At 24.6% G+C, this 6000-nt stretch overlaps 1 non-coding gene across 1 annotated transcript; it reads left to right on the forward strand.

Annotated features, from left to right (window-relative positions):
- Positions 1 to 5557: 5557 nt before the first annotated feature.
- Positions 5558 to 5640, forward strand: Trnal-uaa (transfer RNA leucine (anticodon UAA)). The gene has a single exon. It is a non-coding gene; the product is annotated as a tRNA-Leu (tRNA).
- The last annotated feature ends 360 nt before the right edge of the window (positions 5641 to 6000 follow it).

Consider the following 6000-nt stretch of genomic DNA (forward strand, 5'->3'; position numbering starts at 1 on the left):
ACTGATGAGTCCTAATAAGGACGAATCCGTTTTCAGTTTACCGAAAGCATATGGTCTGATGATCTTTGAAAGCTTATGAACATATTCAATAGTACAAAGTAAAAAATGCTGTACAATACAATTGTGTTGTTTAAGTTAAAAATTTGACTTTAAATATACTTAGCAAATTATTAGCCTAAATGAAACTTATATTGATATATAGAAGTAATTGCTACAAGATTGGTTTTAATTTAAATTAAATTAGCTGAAGGTCTACCCTTAGAAATAGTTAAAACTAGATTTATATGTTTAAACATTTGAATTTCTATTAGCTATAAATATATATTTTTTCGTTTTTAACAATATTGTTTCACAAAAATATAGAAGTTTTACTGTTATGCTGACAACTAGGAAATGAAAAAAATGTTTAAACAATTTGAAAGGTTTTTAAATTTTCAATCATGTAGTATTTTTAAGAGTGCAAACTTTGTTAGAATAAACGTTCTCTGTTTAATTAATTTAGAATTTTGGTATTAGTGTAAAATATATACTTATGAGCTTTGACAAAACATTTCAACTTTTTACTAGCTAGCAAAACATAAATGTACAACTATGTGACAAAACAGAAATATTTAATTAATTGAAAGTTGTTGTAAACATCAAATAGTACTCAAACTAGTATTAATTTTAATCAAAAGAAGACTTAGTTTATAAAACTTAAAACTTTATTTATATTACGATCAGTAAAACTTTTTAGTTTAAATTTTAGGACAAGCTTACAAGCTTAAAGTGACTATTGAGTTTTAGTTATTTATTTATTGTCATACTTTGTTTAGTTGTGGTATAGTGATATGTTAATTTATTACTTATCCACGACTTAAATCAGTTTATAAATTTAAATAACAAATTTTCATTAGCTAGAAAATTTTAAAATATATTTAGCAGTTTATTTCTACAGTTAGTTTTATCATTTATAAAACCCTCAATTTATTTTCTCAGTCATCATTTAATAAAAACATACTTAGATTTAAAAATAATAATTTTAATAAAATCATAAACTTAATATTCTTTGGTCACACGTATGGATACATACAAATAAAAACAAAAGCAATTACAAAATAAAATGCACGACTTGAAATGAACATTTTTTTACAAATAAACATCAAGTTTATAGCCATAAGCGTTAAACCACGTGAGAGTTTACCGCTTAAACTAGCAGATAAACTGTGTATAATTCTGCTAGCGAGCGAAAACGCGTTGAAAATTTGCAACGTATTATTATAGATCATTTTGTCGAGCTAACGGCAAAAAATTAACGCTTGAACACACATATGCTAGCATTTGACTGCAGTACAGAGCTAGCTGCATTTTCATTTGAGATTATATACAGTAATTTCTCCATTTCAATACAAGCATCGATGGTGTAACGGTTAGCTTTGGTGCCTTCCAAGCACTAGTTACGGTTTCGACTTCCGGTGGACATGTATTTAACATAATATAATCTTAATTAGATAAAACAGTAAGTAAGGATCAACGAAAAAAAAGTGTTTTAAGTAGTGTTCGATAGTTTAGTTGTTAAACTCATTAAAAAATAAGTTATAAATCAATAAACCTAAAACATACACAAAAGAGTGATTGTTTTTATTTAAGTATTATAAACTGAATTAAAATTACTATATTTAAAAAGTTTATTTATTCAGTTTTGTAAAAATAAAAAACTTCAAGATAATCTACAGAACTCTATTTGAATTCTAATTGAGATAAAAAAAATATTTTTGAGTAAGATCTACAGTTTGAAAATCCGCTTTGCGGTGAAATATTGTAATTGTTTTTCTTTAAAATAATAAATTATTAATTATAAAGATTTTAAATCTATACATTTTTTTTTTATTTAACTATATACTATCAATTTTTTGTCGATTGTTGCATAGTTTGTAATTTCAATACGTTTTTTGCAGCAAAACAGTTTGAAAATCTGTTTTACGATAAAACTGAGTAGCTTTAATTTTTTTAATAAATTCTAAAACTTTAAAACTTAAATATTTTTTGAATTGTTTCTTGTCATAAATCAATTTTAACCAAGTATTCAATAATTAAAAAATTTACTCACTGGATGTTATGTTTCTATCAATTAACTTTAATTGTTTTTGTTTATAATTGAAATTCTAAAGTTAAACTAACAAATATTTAGGTAAATAAAATGAAAAATGTATAGTTTTTTTTTATACAGTTTGTTGACGTTTGTATATATAATATAATGCTTATTATAACTTACACAATCGTACGTTTTTGTATTTAGGTTGCAATTTTTTTTTACTCCTGCTGAAAATAACAAAATAATTTAATCTACTTACTAGAAAATAAATTATTGGACAGCAAAAGATGTTATCAAACTATTAGTAATAATTTATACTAAAAATTTACTTTAATAAAAACAAAAGGTGCCTAGTTTGGGCTATCTTCAATATATCTTAAAGTTCTAACTAATTTTTTTAAATGTGCTACTTATAAGTATAAGTAAATTAAAGACTGATAAGTTATTTACTTAAACTTGAGAACACTTCTATAAACATTATTATAAGTAAGATAAATATTTTAAGTTTTTAAGTTTAAGTTGGTTACATAAGACACTTAAAATGTAAAAAGGTTACTTTTTAAGTTAAAGAGTATTGCTAAGTTTCCAATTTTAGCGTATAGTAATCAAACGTTAATTTTAACTTTGGACGTCATATCGTTTAAAATCACTTTCAAACGTAAACTCTATTTTGAATGTAAAGTAATTTTTGAGCGTAAAGTATATTTTAAAATAAAAGTCAATTTTGAATGTATAGTATACTTTGAACCAGGGGCGTCGCGTGGGGTGTTGCACTGCCGCAACTGCACCACCTTGAAATTTTCTAAGAAAAAAATAAGTATCTATAACGTTTTCGTTATTTTTTTGAACGAAATGTCTTTTAAAACTTTAATTTTGAAAACGACCATTTTGCCCTCTTCACTGCCGCAAACTCTTAGCTGACTGCCGCAAATGAACTCAAAAAGCAAATTTCTTCAAGAATTACCGCAAAATCAATATCTTGCGGTAAGTAAGATAAGTTGAAAATTCCCTAAAACAGGACTTGCTTAAGTATCATCTACAAGCTATTGTAAACATAAAATAAAAAACAAAGCAAGCTACTGCAAAGGATTAAACTTGAGTTTATGTACCCACATGATTTTTTAAATTTAACAGATCACTTCTATTAAAAGATTTGTCATAAATTGCATATTTTGGAAAAAAAAGATAAAAACCCTAAATCACCAAAGTCTTAAAAATTTGATTTTTTATTTTAATCTGCATACATAAACTTAACTATAACTGATTATTGTTATCATAAACTTAATAAAATAAATAATAAAATTCAAGTTCTGAAAAAAGAATTAAGAAGTTTATTATAAACTTCTAGTTCACTCTTACAGAAAAATATTTTAGATTTATATTAAATAAAAAATAGTTTTATTGAAACAATCACATATTTAAATAAAGTAAATAGCCTTAATTTAGAAACTTTGATTACTTAGAGTAGTTTAACATTTTAGGAAAATTTAGTCTACCTCTACTTTATATAACTTTTGGTTAAATTTTTTCATAAACAAAGCAAAAATTTTAGATAAAATTGTTGAAACATGGTTGCCTTGCCTCATAATCAGGATAACTTAGAAATGTTAAAAACTCAAGATGACCCAAGATAAATTAAAACAGACCAAATTAGAAAAATATTCAGGCTGACTAAAGCAGTTTTAATTTTTACTCTGAAAATAACAAGGTTATTTAAAATTAAAAAAATAAGTGTTTTACCCCTATGGCCACATGAAAACTAACTAACCAAACTTTTACTTCTATAATGGTCACATATTTATAAATTATCTTTAAAATTCTTGAAAAGTTCAACAGCCTCACAACTAAACTTAAAAAAGTTGAGCTCCTGAGAAAAATACTGTCATCAAAATGAAAAACAAATAAATATTAAATAAAGAAAAGATACCCTTAAAAAACTATTGAATTTTAAACCTCCAACAAAAAACATTAAAATTAGAAAAAAAGTTAATAAAAATGTTAATGTTTGTAAAAAAAAATGTGCAAACTAGTGAGGAGTAAAGGGGGAGGGTGTATAGGCACTTTTTTACATGTTGTTCTTGTTTTAACTTTTTCAGAAAGCTAATAGTTACTTTTTAATAAACTTGAAATTTCCAATTAAAATTTTAGTTACAACCAGTCAAAGCAAGGGAGTACAATGGTTTATTATACAAGGAGCAAATCAAAACAGCAAAAAATACAATTTTATTGAAAACCTATATTCTCCATCATTTTTAAAACAATTTTTAATTAAACTTTTTCATCCTAATTTTTTTAAAACTTTATACTTTTGTTGAAGAGAAGTTTAATTTTTAAGTATCAATATACATTTTTATATATACAAAAAAAAAACTTTTGTTATAACTTTTTTTTTCTTGGTGTTTTAAATATCTAATTTAGCAATTTTTTTTGTTTTATAAAAGAAACATCTAAAGCTTTTGAGGCCAACTTATAAAAAAAAGATATGATTTTAGTGAATTGATTTATTTGTTGTTTGAGTTTATATTATAAAAATAAGGATTCATTTGTACCTCTGACTGTGAATTACCATATCTCAAAAATTTTAAGAGTTTTTTATATTGATAAAAGATTACTTGTAGTTAAATTAAAACTGTATAAAGTAATTTCAGTAAAATAATTCTAAAGTAGATGTTAAGGGCATAAAGGGGGGGGGGGTAAAACATTTTTTTAAACACTGTTTTAGTTTGTGCCTCCCATTATGAACCTTTTGTTGCCTTTGACTTTGACCGGCTATATCTTAAAACATATACTGAATTTTTAAAATCTGTAAAAAGCATCTTGTAGCTTAGTAAAAACTACATAAAATAAGATCAAATTGTTTCATTCCCCCTATGCCCTTAAAAGCAAAGCTTATCTTCAGGTGTAGCAAAAGTTCAGTTGTTTTCAAACTTGACAGTAAAAACATATTTTTATTAAAATAATTGATATTTTTTAAAATTCTGCACCACCTAAAAAAATACCACGCGACGCCACTGCTTTGAACAGTAAACTAGTTTTGTGTTATTTTATCACCAATCACATATAAACTAAAACTTACTTGCAACTTTATTTTGTTATACAAATTGCTATGATCACATATAAATTAAAATATTTTTAACATTGTACATACGTTCAAATGGTTTTATTTAATTGTAAGAAAAACTTTTTATTGGCTCTCTAAATATTTTTTTTTAAGTTGATGTGACTTTAGTTTTATTTTTAATTGCAAAGATAATAGTTTAGTTTTTCGATATTGAAAAACTAAGCATTCATGTTTTAATTAAATTTTTGAAAAAGTAAACAAATTAGTCAGTGATTAATATTTACTTATTGAAAATTCATTATAATGCTAGTACAATTTACCAAAAAAATTGCTAGTTTCATCAATTTAAATCTACTTGTTATAATTCAAAAAAGCTACGTATAATGTAGTATATAATTTAAATACTCAGTTTATCTTCGACTACTGGGTTGGCCGAGTGGTTAAGGCGTCGGACTTAAGTTCCAATGGACGATTGTCCGCGTGGGTTCGAACCCCACATCCAGTATTTTATACGTGTAGTATTATTATTTTTCTTTTTATAACTGTAAGTTTTGAACTAAAAAAAGATTTTGCTTAAAAGCCTTATAAATATTATTTATTTAACTTAAGTGTTTAAAATTTACTTTATAAGTTCATAGTTTTATAAGCTTGTAGTTTTTATGTTTAGTTGAGAAAGTTTTTAAGTTTTTATCCTATTTTACGCATCATAACGTGTTTTATGCTATTAACTTACTATAAAGACGTTTTTAAAAGTAAACTAAAAAAGTTTAAGCTCGTTTTCTTTTGACTGTTACCTTAAGTTATAGTAGTGATTTTAATTAACATTTTAAAAATTAAAACACCATATTTAGAGGGTTGAATACGT

This window comes from Thalia democratica, unplaced genomic scaffold (assembly GCF_965202585.1).
Source record: "Thalia democratica unplaced genomic scaffold, ktThaDemo2.hap1.1 HAP1_SCAFFOLD_1282, whole genome shotgun sequence".
NCBI classification, from domain to species: domain Eukaryota; kingdom Metazoa; phylum Chordata; class Thaliacea; order Salpida; family Salpidae; genus Thalia; species Thalia democratica.